At 39.8% G+C, this 14,829-nt stretch overlaps 1 protein-coding gene across 4 annotated transcripts in view; it reads right to left on the bottom strand.

The window, feature by feature from the left end:
* The window catches only part of RECK (reversion inducing cysteine rich protein with kazal motifs), a 764,658-nt gene that overhangs the window by 194,160 nt on the left and 555,669 nt on the right, over positions 1-14,829 (bottom strand). The window contains exon 19 of one of the 4 annotated variants that reach the window (XM_069730404.1): positions 7,088-7,225. The exons of the other annotated variants lie outside the window; for them this stretch is intronic. The gene's annotated coding sequence lies outside the window, so the exon portion shown is untranslated. Of the gene's footprint in view, positions 1-7,087; positions 7,226-14,829 lie in introns of those variants that run through there. 4 annotated transcript variants of the gene reach the window in all.

Below are 14,829 nucleotides of genomic sequence, written 5' to 3'. Positions count from 1 at the left end.
TCCATCATTCTGGTAGAGGTTGATCTTGGTTTCATCTGTCCAAAGAATGTTCTTCCAGAACTGTGCTGGCTTTTTTAGATGTTTTTTAGCAAAGTCCAGTCTAGCCTTTTTATTCTTGATGCTTATGAGTGGCTTGCACCGTGCAGTGAACCCTCTGTATTTACTTTCATGCAGTCTTCTCTTTATGGTAGATTTGGATATTGATACGCCTACCTCCCTGAGAGTGTTTTTCACTTGGTTGGCTGTTGTGAAGGGGTTTCTCTTCACCATGGAGATTATTCTGCAATCATCCACCAATGTTGTCTTCCGTGGGCGCCCAGGTCTTTTTGCATTGATGAGTTCACCAGTGCTTTTTTTATTTCTTAGGATGTACCAAACTGTAGATTTTGCCACTCCTAATCTTGTACAAATTTCTCGGATGGGTTTTTTCTGTTTTCGCAGCTTAAGGATGGCGTGTTTCACCTGCATGGAGAGCTTCTTTGACCGCATGTTTACTTCACAGCAAAACCTTCCAAATGCAAGCACCACACCTCAAATCAACTCCAGGCCTTTTATCTGCTTAATTGAGAATGACATAACGAAGGGATTGCCCACAGCGGTCCATGAAATAGCCTTGGAGTCAATTGTCCAATTACTTTTGGTCCCTTTAAAAACAGGGTGGCACATGTTAAGAAGCTGAAACTCCTAAACCCTTCATCCAATTTTAATGTGGATACCCTCAAATGAAACCTGAAAGTCTGAACTTCAACTGCATCTGAATTGTTTTGTTTAAAATTCATTGTGTTAATGTCTATAACCAAAATTAGAAAAATGTTATCTCTGTCCAAATATATATGGACCTAACTGTATACGTACAGTAAGCTACGTACACAAGACACTAATATATATCACACATATATCTATTTACTCCATATCTATCTACCTCTATCTTTGCACAACTTTACTCCCAAAAATCTGTAATTTTTTTCTTCATTGTATTTCGGTATGTGTCACTTGGACCACACACAAATGATACATAAAGGGTACACAGGGAAGACCAAAGATACCCCACACAGATAGTAAAAACAGTTTGTCTCAAGTGTACTTTTTTAAGCTGACGGGTGAAGGAGACTTAACTGGTGATGGATTTATGTATAAACTTGCATAAACCATGGCTTACTACATACAGTACATATTTCTTTTCACGAGCACTTAGCCTGTTATAAATTCAGAGACACAGGTCTGTCTGGACCTTGGTCTGTCTAGAAGGATGTCTCTAAAAGGATACCAGCAAATATTATGTCCGTTGGCTGCTACCCCAATCCCATCACCATCACCCAACTTTCCTGATCTTCCTCACCCTGCTATTCCTTCCTGGTATGTCCGCTGGCTGCTACCCCAATCCCATCACCATCACCCAACTTTCCTGATCTTCCTCACCCTGCTATTCCTTCCTGGTATGTCCGCTGGCTGCTACCCCAATCCCATCACCATCACCCAACTTTCCTGATCTTCCTCACCCTGCTATTCCTTCCTGACCTCCTCCTCTCCTCCACGCTTATTCGCTCCTCACCCAATCGCCTCCAAGATTTCTCTCGAATATCACCCATCCTCTGGAATTCAGTGCCCCAACACATCCGGTTATCCACTACTTTTGGATCCTTCAAAATAAACCTGAAAACCCACCTCTTCAAAGAAGCTTACAGCCTGTAAAGACCACACAGCCACCTCAACAACATTGGAGCTACTGCAACCCTTGACCTACTGTCTTCTTCCACATAATCCTGTAGAATGTAAGCCCGCAAGGGCAGGGTCCTCTTCCCTCTGTACCAGTCTGTCATTGTTAGTTTTGTTTACTGTAAGTGATGTTTGTATTTTGATGTAACCCCTTCTCATGTACAGCACCATGGAATTAATGGTGCTATATAAATAAATAAATAAATAATAATAATGTACTAGGTTAGAAGAGCAGAGCACAGCTCATCTGAGCTGTGAAGGAAGCCAACTCAGTGGTGAACGGGAGCTAGAACACAGTTCAAACCATATCAGCACATAAGAGGGTCCTCATCCAAACAGCGATACCTCAGCAGCCTAAGGGAGAATAGTGACACAACACTGGGCATGCTAGTTCTATGACATTGGAACTACTGGAAGATGGATACAAGAGCAACAGGAGGGTAATTAAAGCCAAAGGACATCATTGGGAGATATTTGCAAAATAGGGCACATTTAATTATGAATAGTATCTGTATTCATGAATAAAAATGATAGCAAAAAAAGATCTAAATAGTTATGACTCCGAATATGAACAGCAAGATTTTTTTTTCTATTGTAAGTGATTTTCTTTCTTTGCAAAACTAGTAAAACAGTTTTTTCTTCTATCAAAAGACGGAATATAAAAAAGTGATCAAAAAGTCCTATGTAACTAAACATGTCACCAGTGTAAACTTAAATATGTCCCAGAAAAAAAAAAAATCCTCACATAGCTACAGTACAGAGCAAAAGTTTGGACACACCTTCTCATTTAAAGATTTTTCTGTATTTTCATGACTATGAAAATTGTAAATTCACACTGAAGGCGTCAAAACTATGAATTAACACATGTGGAATTATATACTTAACAGAAAATTGTGAAACGACTGAAAATATGTCTTATATTCTAGGTTCTTCAAAGTAGCCACCTTTTGCTTTGATTACTGCTTTGCACACTCTTGGCAATCTCTTGATGAGCTTCAAGAGGTAGTCACCGGAAATGGTCTTCCAACAATCTTGAAGGAGTTCCCAGAGATGCTTAGCACTTGTTGGCCCTTTTGCCTTCACTCTGCGGTCCAGCTCACCCCAAACCATCTTGATTGGGTTCACGTCTGGTGACTGTGGAGTCCAGGTCATCTGGCGTAGCCCCCCATCACTCTCCTTGGTCAAATAGCCCTTACACAGCCAGGAGTAGTGTTTAGTGTCATTGTCCTGTTGAAAAATAAATGATGGTCCAACTAACCGCAAACCGGATGGAATAGCATGCCGTTGCAAGATGTTTTGATAGCCATGCTGTTCAGTATGCCTTCAGTTTTGAATAAATTCCCAACAGTCTCACCAGCAAAGCACCTCCACACCATCACACCTCCTCCTCCATGCTTCACGGTGGGAACCAGGCATGTAGAGTCCATCCATTCACCTTTTCTGCGTCACACAAAGACTGGAACCAAAGATATCAAATTTGGACTCATCAGACCAAAGCACAGATTTCCACTGGTCCAATGTCCATTCCTTGTGTTCTTTAGCTCAAACAAGTCTCTTCTGCTTCCATAGAGAAAAACAGGTACATGCACATAAATGTAGGATCACCACAAAACGCAAAAATAATTTCCAAAAATATACCAAATATTACCACCTTGAGAAAGACACAGGGTGTGTCGGAACGCGTGGGTCCTGTTACTTTGCCCGGACTAATGCCTTGCACTTAAGACTACGAGGACAGTAGTGGACTATGAGACGGTATAGGGTGAAGTATAATTAGCATGTTAGCTGGGTACTGTTTGATCAGTCTGTCATTTTGGACTTTGGGGAGTACATTGCTGTATATTTGTTTCCCTGGGCAGTCTTTAACCCCTTACCGGCATCGGACGTACTATACCGTCCGATGCCGGCTCCCCTGCTTTGATGCAGGGCTCCGCGGTGAGCCCGCACCAAAGCCGGGACATGTCAGCTGTTTTGAACAGCTGACATGTGCCCGTAATAGGCGCGGGCAGAATCGCGATCTGCCCGCACCTATTAACTAGTTAAATGCCGCTGTCAAACGCAGACAGCGGCATTTAACTACCGCTTCCAGCCGGGCGGCCGGAAATGACGTCATCGCCGACCCCCGTCACATGATCGGGGGTCGGCGATGCTTGTGAATGGTAACCACAGAGGTCCTTGAGACCTCTATGGTTACTGATTGCCCGTCGCTGTGAGCGCCACCCTGTGGTCGGCGCTCACAGCACACGTGCAATTCTGCTACATAGCAGCGATCAGCAGATCGCTGCTATGTAGCAGAGCCGATCGTGTTGTGCCTGCTTCTAGCCTCTCATGGAGGCTATTGAAGCATGGCAAAAGTTTAAAAAAAAAGTTTAAAAAAATGTGAAAAAAATAAAAAAAACATAAAAGTTTAAATCACCCCCCTTTCGCCCCAATCAAAATAAATCAATAAAAAAAATATCAAATCTACGCATATTTGGTATCGCCGCGCTCAGAATCGCCCGATCTATCAAATAAAAAAAAGTATTAACCTGATCGCTAAACAGCGTAGCGGGAAAAAAACTCGAAACGCCAGAATTACGTTTTTTTGGTCGCCGCGACATTGCATTAAAATGCAATAACGGGCGATCAAAAGAACGTATCTGCACCGAAATGCTATCATTAAAAACGTCATCTCGGCACGCAAAAAATAAGCCCTCAACTGACCCCAGATGATGAAAAATGGAGACGCTACGAGTATCGGAAAATGGCGCAATTTTTTTTTTTTTTTTTTTTTTTTTTAGCAAAGTTTGGAATTTTTTTTCACCACTTAGATAAAAAATAACCTAGTCATGTTTGGTGTCTATGAACTCGTAGTGACCTGGAGAATCATAATGGCAGGTCATTTTTAGCATTTAGTGAACCTAGCAAAAAAGCCAAACAAAAAACCAATGTGGGATTGCACTTTTTTTGCAATTTCACCGCACTTGGAATTTTTTTCCCGTTTTCTAGTACACGACATGCTAAAACCAATGATGTCGTTCAAAAGTACAACTCGTCCCGCAAAAAATAAGCCCTCACATGGCCAAATTGATGGAAAAATAAAAAAGTTATGGCTCTGGGAAGGAGGGGAGCGAAAAACGAACACGGAAAAACGAAAAATCCCCCGGTCATGAAGGGGTTAATACAAACTATACACGGACATATAATGCTGAGGATTGCTAGGCCTATTGGGGTATGCGATATTGTTACTACACACTCTTTTTGCTATTGCAATATGTATGCTATGTTTTGAGATATGTCTCTGTAGGACACACCTAGGGCTTTGGTCTCCCCTATAGATCACCCTAGTCCACACTGTACAATTTATATTTATGTACAACTAGGTGCATGGTTCAATTAGAAGTATATTATTGGCTTCTCCGATATAGAATGGTATTCATTAGTCGGGCTTTGTTGTTATTTTCAATATATTCATGTATTTATGTATGTGACATCTGTAATATCTTGGATCTAACAGATTTTGTCCTATGTGGAACAAGTTTTAAATGTTTTTAAGAAAAAGTGTGTATTGTCTGTGTTTTGTGGTGTCAAATAAAATTGGTATATTTTTGGAAATTATTTTTGCGTTGTGTGGTGATCCTACATTTATGTGCATGTACCTGTTTTTCTCTATGGTGACTATAATTGTTTTACATGCATGGTGGTGATCCCAAACGAGTACTATTATAATATTATGTGATGGTGCCCACTTACAAAGCTTTTTTCAAGTCTCTTCTGCTTGTTGCCTGTCCTTAGCAGTGGTTTCCTAGCAGCTATTTTACCATGAAGGCCTGCTGCACAAAGTCTCCTCTTAACAGTTGTTGTAGAGATGTGTCTGATGCTAGAACTGTGTGTGGCATTGACCTGGTCTCTAATCTGAGCTGCTGTTAACCTGCGATTTCTGAGGCTGATGACTCGGATAAACTTATCCTTAGAAGCAGAGGTGACTCTTGGTCTTCCTTTCCTGGGGCGGTCCTCATATGAGCCAGTGTCTTTCTCAAGGATTACCACCTTGAGAAAGACACAGGGTGTGTCGGAACGCGTGGGTCCTGTTTCTTTCCCCGGACTAATGCCTTGCACTTAGGACTACGAGGACAGTAGTGGACTATGAGACGGTATAGGGTGAAGTATAATTAGCATGTTAGCTGGGTACTGTTTGATCAGTCTGTCATTTTGGACTTTGGGGAGTACATTGCTGTATATTTGTTTCCCTGGGCAGTCTTTAATACAAACTATACACGGACATATAATGCTGAGGATTGCTAGGCCTATTGGGGTATGCGATATTGTTACTACACACTCTTTTTGCTCTTGCAATATGTATGCCATGTTTTGAGATATGTCTCTGTAGGACACACCTAGGGCTTTGGTCTCCCCAATAGATCACCCTAGTCCACACTGTACAATTTATATTTATGTACAACTAGGTGCATGGTTCAATTAGATCTGGTCTCTAATCTGAGCTGCTGTTAACCTGCGATTTCTGAGGCTGATGACTCGGATAAACTTATCCTTAGAAGCAGAGGTGACTCTTGGTCTTCCTTTCCTGGGGCGGTCCTCATATGAGCCAGTTTCTTTGTAGCGCTTGATGGTTTTTGCAACTGCACTTTGTGATACTTTCAAAGTTTTCCCAATTTTTTGGACTGACTGACCTTCATTTCTTAAAGTAATGATGGCCACTCATTTTTCTTTACTTAGCTGCTTTTTTTCTTGCCATAATATAAAGTCTAACAGTCTATTGAGTAGGACTATCAGCTGTGTATCCACTACAGCTGTGACTACCTCTTGAAGCTCATCAAGAGAATGCCAAGAGTGTGCAAAGCAGTCATCAAAGCAAAAAGTGGCTATTTTGAAGAAACTAGAATATAAGACATATTTTCAGTTGTTTCACACTTTTTTGCTAAGTATATAATTCCAAGTGTTAACTGATAGTTTTGATGCCTTCAGTGTGAATTTACAATTTTCATAGTCATGAAAATACAGAAAACTCTTTAAATAAGAAGGTGTGTCCAAACTTTTGCTCTGTACTGTATGTCTATGAAAAAATATAAAGATAAGGATCTCAGAATGTGGTGACCAAAAGTTTTTTTTAAATTGCAATAAAATAATGAGGTAAATCATGAAAAGTATACATAAATTTAGTATTGTCATTATCATACAAATCCACAAAATAAAATTAACAAGTCATCTCTACTGAAAGGTGGACGGTTTTTAAAAATAAATAATCCAAACCTGCTTTTTTTAATTTTTTCAAAAACTACAGCTCAAAAATAAAACTAGAAAACTTATGAAAACAAAATTGTTATTTTTCAATCGTACAAAAGTAACAAGCCATAAACACGGGAAACTGTATAAACTTGGTATTGCCATAATTGTATTGACCAACAGACAAAAGTTCACAACTTTTGCATAAAATTTGAAATGTCAATCTGAATTCCCCTTTCTTCCTATTTATCGTCATAAGGAGCTAATAAAAAAATAATAATGGATCCTGCAAGGAAAGGGTGAAAAAAATGAAAAATGTGATTTGTTTGTTAATCACTCATGAGATTACATATTGAATATGAAATACAGTAATAATGATTGCTATAAATTATATGGATATATATATATATATATATGTATGTGTGTGTGTGTGCGTGTGTGTGTGTGTGTGTGTGCATCTGTACTTAAGAATCTGTACACTCCTGGGTGCTCCTAAAATATAAAATCATATTACTGTCAACCTTGTTCAGTATTTGATCTCATGAATGATTAGGCCCCTAAGGAACAGGACTACTTTGTCCCTTCCAACCAAATAACGCTTTATATTTTTAAATATTGTCATTGGAAACTGCGAATGCTTATGATCAGGCATGGCTGAAACATTGGTTGACACATTTGAAATTGTTCCAGAAAATGAAGTATTTCTGCCACAACATTATTGCAATTACACGTTTTGTTATACACATTTTTATTTCATTTGTATGAATTGGAAAAACACAATAAAAGAGAAAAAAAGGAAATTGGACATAATTTCAAGCAAAACCCCCAAAATGTGCAGAACAAAGTTGATGGCATCTTTCCAAAATTGTGAATAAACAACTTTGCTTCAAGCCTGTGATGGTCGCTGAAACTCATCTGTAGCAAGTAATATGTGTGGGTAAAACGAAAATCAAACCTGAAACCAAATAAAAAGGTGAGATATTGGCTCCATATTTGCATTTTGTGTCTGTGTGTGTATACCAGCAGGGTGAGTAATCCAAGTACTGTATATCTAAAATAGGTAATAGCAATTGGAAACTATAAAACTTGACTTTTAATAAATCATGTTAAAAAATAATATTCAAAAATGCGACAAAAACACCAAAAACGATATATACATGGGGGAAGGGAACCCTTGGTGAGGAAAGTGCCCTATACCTTACACAGAGGGGAAGACTAACACAGATACATATAAAAAATGACAGTACTAATTATTCCCTATACTGGTGCTGTTCCAGCAAGAGAGATTATGCAAATCTCCACTTAATATGCAATAGGAAAAACATAATTCCTCTTATGCCCATTGGAAGGTACAAATTTCAGTCAATAAAATATTGTATTTCAAATCAATCTTCCATGGAGGGCAACATGACATGGACTGATATCTTCCTATTGTCATCAATGCAATCTAGTATCAGACCTTTCAATGCGTTTATGCACCATCATATGGACCAATCATGGAGAATTCTTGATTAATATCAAATTTCAGCCTGCATGTGTTATATCAGGAGGCTTTTCCAGGGAAGTATGAAGACCAGCATTTGCCACTCTGCCGGTCTCCCCCTGCAGGAGGCTTTTCCACTGTTCATATGCTCATATGCATCATTTTTTTCATTTGCCATCAATTACAGTAACTGTCAATTAGTAGCAGCATAGCAGTGAAGCTTCAAAACCAACAACACAAATAGATAAACTGCAAACCAAACACTTGTAGATATGGAATCATATTGCCACATTAAATATTGATGGGCGTTCCCTTGCAGTTAATTTGCAGATACTTAAATTAGTTTTTTATGTGTGTAACTCATTTTTGCTGGTCAAACATCCAGCCACATATATACAACAAATCCCCAAATTATGGGTAGATCTCACCGAAGGTTGGAGAGATTCCTCCCTGCCTGGAGTCCCCCAATAGTGGTGAGAGAAATTGAAGCCCCGGCTATGGATAGCGTCTCCCGATGCGTTTCATCCTTGCGGAATCATCAGGGGAGTATCAGTGTCAGTGCGAACTATCCGTTGACTTTTGAATGAAATGAAACGCTATGGCAGGGGACCAAAGTAGACCCAACTGCTAACAGAGTCATAAAAAGCTAGAGTGCAGTAAGGTAAAATATACATGAGTGAGCAAAAATTCTTCTGGAAACATGTCTTCTGGACAGAAGAGACCAAGATAGAGCTTTTTGGTAAAGCCCATGATTCTATTTTTTAACAAAAATGGAATGAGGCCTACAAAGAGAAGAACACAGTACCTACAATCAAATATGGTGAAGATTCAAAGATGTTTTGGGGTTGTTTTACAGCTTCTGTCACTGGGTGCTTTGCCTGTGTGCGAAGCATCATGAAATCTGGATTTGTGGTTAACATTGTAGTATACAGTGTCGGAAAGCTGGGTTTGCATCCTAGGTCATGGGTCTTCCAGCAGGACAATGATCCCAACATACTTCAACAAGCACCCAGAAATGGATGGGAACAAAGTGCTGCAGAATTCTGAAGTAGCCAGCAATGAGTCATGATATAAATCCCATTGAACACTTGAATATCTTAAAATTGCTGTTGGGAGAAGGCACCCATCAAATATGAGAGACATAGGTGAGTTTGCAAAATAAGAGTGGTCCAAAATTCCAGTTGAGAGGTGTAAGAAGCTTTTTGATGGTTATAGGAAAAAATTGATTGTAGCTATTTATTCCACAGGACGTGCAACCAATTTTTAAGTTGAGGGTGCCAACAATTTTATCCGGCCCGTTTTGGGGGTTTTGTGTGAAATTATGTCCAATTTGCCTTTTTTTCTTAATTTTTTTTGTGTTTTTCTCAATACACACAAAGGAAATAAACATGTATAACAAAATGTGTAATTGCAATAATTTTCTGGGAGCAGTACTTCATTTTCTGGAATAATTTCAAGGGTGCCAACACTTTCGGCCAAGACTATATCTCTATATTGTATGTATACACATACATATACACAGTTCTTAAAGAGAACCTGTAAGCTGGACAGGCATGGCCATATTAGCGATGTGATACTGATTAACATGATACCTGTGGTGAAGAAATTTGTTTTGTGCTTTATGTTTAATTAGGGTTTGAAGCTCTCCTGCAATCATATCTTCATGCATCAGGACGTGATTGTGGGAGGGGTCTTTTCTTAGTGGTCTTATCCCTTAATAAGCCTCATGATTGAATGACAGATCACTGATCTGTCAGTGACCTGTCTCCTATCTTTAATATTGCGCCTGCGCAGTAATTTCTGTGGTCTCCAAAAATATATTACCGGTATATCTCCAACAAAATTGTGTCGCCAACAGCTCAAAACAGCCCTGGGACCGGAAGCTGCCGCTTGCAATGGAGCGGTCACCGGAGCATCGCGAGGAGCGGGAAAGGCGGCAGATGGTGAGTATAGCAGGACTTCATCGGGCCTTCGGAAGGTGAGTATATATTCATTTTTTATTTTAAGTCTCTATACTACGTGGCTCTGTGCTGTATACTCCATCGCTGTGCAATATACTATGTGGCTGTGCAATATACTATGTGGCTGGGCAATATACTATGTGGCTGGGCAATATACTATGTGGCTGGGCAATATACTACGTGGCAGGGCAATATACTACGTGACTGTGCAATATACTACGTGACTGGGCAATATACTACGTGATTGGGCAATATACTTCGTGGCTGGGCAATATACTACGTGACTGGGCAATATATTACGTGGCTGGGCAATATACTACGTGGCTGGGCAATATACTATGTGGCTGGGCAATATACTATGTGACTGGGCAATATACTACGTGACTGAGCAATATACTATGTGGACACGCATATTCTAGAATACCCGATGCGTTAGAATTGGGCCACCATCTAGTTTAATATAACAGTACATATAAACAGTATATTTAAACAAATCATATATAAACAGTACAAATAGGCAAATCATGTAGCAACACTAATGCCCAAGTACCCTAAAACACCCAATCCCACTCCTACCCTTCTCCGCGTGCACCTATTATTCGATTTGTACTGTGGAATTGGTGTATGACCTCCTATTCGCTGCATTAGATGCAATTGGGTATTCTCAAATTGAGCTCATAGTTTTTTTAATCCCTAAAACAAGAGATTAAATAAAGAGAGACCAAGTATTTAGAAATTTCCCAGACAGCCTTTCCTTACTGGTCAGTGCATCTAACCAGTCCATTTTAAAAAGGAACATAATCTAAACGTGTATAAGGGATTGTGGTGGTATAGTTGGACTCAACCAGTGGTGCAATATAAAGCTAAGGGTAGCTTTAATATGTTTGGGTAATTTACATTGGGTTTCTTCCAGGATATTAAAGATAGCCCACTGAGGTGTGAGTGACAAGATGATCCCACATAACTTCTGTAGCTCTGCATGTATGATGCCCCACAACTCCTGTATTTTTGGACAACTCCATAAATCATGGTAAATATCAGTGTTTTGTGTTTTACATTTGAAGCATGAATAAAGAGTTGAAGGAGACATTTTAGATTGGACATATTGGGTAATATAGGCCCTGTGCAATATTAACAAAGTCATATCCGTATAACTACTATATGTCAAGATCTTTCTCTGTGCTACAATGACATCAAGGAAGTCACCCGTCTCAAAGCCTGGAATGTCCTTTGACCATTTTGCTAATCCGGTATCCCTTCCCTCCCATAACCACTTTTTACATAGTAAAGAATAAATGCTACTTGTAGATTCCGACTGATTTTGCATTTCTGAGAAAACTATCCATACTATTCCTCCCATCCCTCACATCTCCACTCAACAGGCATTTTTGTACCAACCTTCGCGCCTGAAGAAAGAGAAAAGGATTATTAGTAAACAGTGGAAAGCGTTGCAATGCTATATCAAAAGAGAGCACAGAAAATCTAAAGTCCATTAAATCTATTGCTTGAGTGCATCCCTGATCTGCGAGACATCTATAAGACAACGGTGGAATGCCTTTTAAGAAACCAGGATTACCTATGAATGGTTGGAATGGGGATAGCCTGGTACGTAATTTGCAAAGCCGTCTACATCGCCTCCAAGTCAGAATTGTTTGCCACAGTGTCGGGTGTTCCTGGACCGCGGCCGGAAGTTCTTCACCTCCCAAATGCAATACAGCTGACAAAGAGATGTGTGAACATAATTGTTGTTCTAGGCTTATATTAGCGAAATGAGAGACTCCCGTATCCAGTCTATGGCATTACTAAAATTAGCTGCCAAGTTATACCTGCCTATATCTGGGAAGTTAATTCCGCCTTCGATGCCTGCAATTTTACTAGTCCTATGCGTGTCCAACCCATAGCGCCCCAGATAAATTTCCGGAAGGCTGTGTTTACTAGTTTGAGATCTGCTCGAGATAGTAGTAGGGGAAGAATCTGAAAGCATACATCAATTTAGGAAATGCTATAATTTTAATCATGTGGCATCGGCCTCAAAAGGATAGTGTGAAATGCTTCCAAGAGTTTATGAGACTGTTTATTGATGATATTAATGGTCTATAATTGATCCTATATAAAATGGACGGGTCTGCTGGGAGCTGTATACCCAAGTATTTAATAGACTCTTGGCTCCAGTGAAATGGGAATGAGGGATCAACGCAATCTCCCAGATCTAAAGAGTGCCAAGGCCTCAGATTTGTTGTAATTGATCTTTAAGCCTGAGCATTTACCAAAATCCTTCAGAACCTCCATTATGGCTGGAACAGCCTGGGCTGGATTAGCAATAAATAAAAGTATGTCATCAGCAAAAGCTGAAAGTTTTATTGAGGTAGCTCCAACCTTTATGCCCTCGAATGTCATCATATTCTGTAAAGTTCTCAAAAGTGGGTCCAATGCCAAATCAAACAGCAGGTGAGACAATGTGCAGCCTTGACGTGTACCCCATTGAATCTCAAAAGGCCTCGATATGGTATTATTTATGGACAGCCTGGACACCGGATCTATATAGATTGCTTTAACAGCATTGCAAAACCATGGGCCAAAATTTCTGAATGTTATCAAATCATGCAGATAGTCCCAGCCTACCCTATCAAATGCCTTATCGGCATCCAGGCTGACCACAATGGACTTCATATGTCTATGCAATCTACAATAAGATGTGGCTCCCAGTACCGTTCTAATGTTATATGTGATAGATTTGCCATGTATAGATCCAGTTTGCTGGGGTGTAATCAAATTTGGAATTATTTTTTGGATTCTATCGGCCAACATTTTTGTGAAAATCTTGAAATCATAATTAGGTAAAAAAAATTGGTCTGTATCCCTCAACTAGCATATGGTCCTTACCCGGTTTTGGGAGAACAATGATGACAGCTTTGTTAAACCGATCAGGGAGACAACCACTATTAACTATATAATTATACAATTTGCATAGATGGGATGCTAAAGAGGTTCCTCATGTCCACACCAGGATGGATTAAATGCCTGCAAATTCTTCCTGGAAAACGCAGGGACTGATGCAAATTCTGTGGTGAAACTTATAAAATTCATCCTCACCCACAATTACTTTGAGTTTGACAAGAAGATCTATCTACAGGAAACTGGCACAGCAATGGGAAGTAAAATGGCCCCACAGTATGCAAATCTTTTCATGGCCAAGCTTGAAAGCGACTTTTTGTCCTCATGTCCCATCAGGCCTCTGGCGTACTACCGCTACATTGATGACATTTTAATCATCTGGACAGAGTCTGAGCCGCAGCTGAAGACGTTCCATGAGCAGTTTAATCAATTTCATCCTACCATCAACTTGACACTCAACTACTCCTGCACAGAAATTAACTTTTTGGACACCATCATTAAGCTGCAGAACAATAAAATAGAGACATCCCTGTATCAGAAGCCAATCGAACGTCCAACATACCTTAAATGGGACAGTTTCCATCCAAAACACATAAAAAACTCTATTGTCTACAGCCAAGCCATCAGATACAATCGTATATGTTCCAACCCAATGGATAGGGATGAACACCTTGGTCGCCTCAGAAAGACCTTTATGAATCAGGGCTACCATCCAAGAACAATTGAAAATCAGATCACAAGAGCCACCAGAATATCAATGAATCACCTGCTACATTACAAAGCTAAAGAAGAAAATAACCGGGTACCTCTAGTGGTTACCTACAATCCAAATCTGGAGGTGCTAAGGGGAGCTGCACGGAAATTACAACCTTTACTGCAAAAAGATGCCCGCTTACAATCCATTTTTCCAGACCCCCCACTACTGTGTTTTAGGCAGCCCCCTAATCTAAGAAGCATCATTGTCAAGAGCTCCCTGTCCTCTCAAACAGCTGCAGGAACCTTTCCTTGCAACCAGAAAAAATGTAAAACCTGTCCATTTATAATGACCACGGACAAGATAAAGATTCCCAACTCACATCAGGACTACAAGATCCCAGGTACTTTCAGCTGTGTCACTTCTAATGTTGTGTACCTAATTATTTGTACTAAATGTCCAACTGGGGGTCTGTATGTGGGGGAGACAGGGCAGAAACTGAGAACAAGGATGAACTCTCACTGCCATACAATAAGAGAAAAAAGGATGGCTATACCTATGGCAATACATTTCTGTCTCCCAAATCATAACATTATGGACATGAAATTACTTGTACTAAGAGGTAACTTCAAATCGCAGAAAGACAGGAGAGTTTGGGAATATAAACTGATGATGACCTTTGACACTCACACTGAAGGAATGAATGTGTCACACGGATTTATGTATTTTTACATCAACTAAGGAACTTGCCCATCAGACCATGTGGGGTCATCACAACAGAGACCCTAATCACAGGACAATAAAACAATCCTTATCTAAGAATTGGCCCAATATTTATGGACGTAACTGTTATCACC

The sequence above is a fragment of the Ranitomeya imitator genome, chromosome 6 (genome assembly GCF_032444005.1).
Source record: "Ranitomeya imitator isolate aRanImi1 chromosome 6, aRanImi1.pri, whole genome shotgun sequence".
Lineage (NCBI taxonomy): Eukaryota > Metazoa > Chordata > Amphibia > Anura > Dendrobatidae > Ranitomeya > Ranitomeya imitator.
The sequence above is the reverse complement of the archived record's forward strand: the minus strand, read 5'-3'. Positions and strand labels throughout refer to the sequence as shown.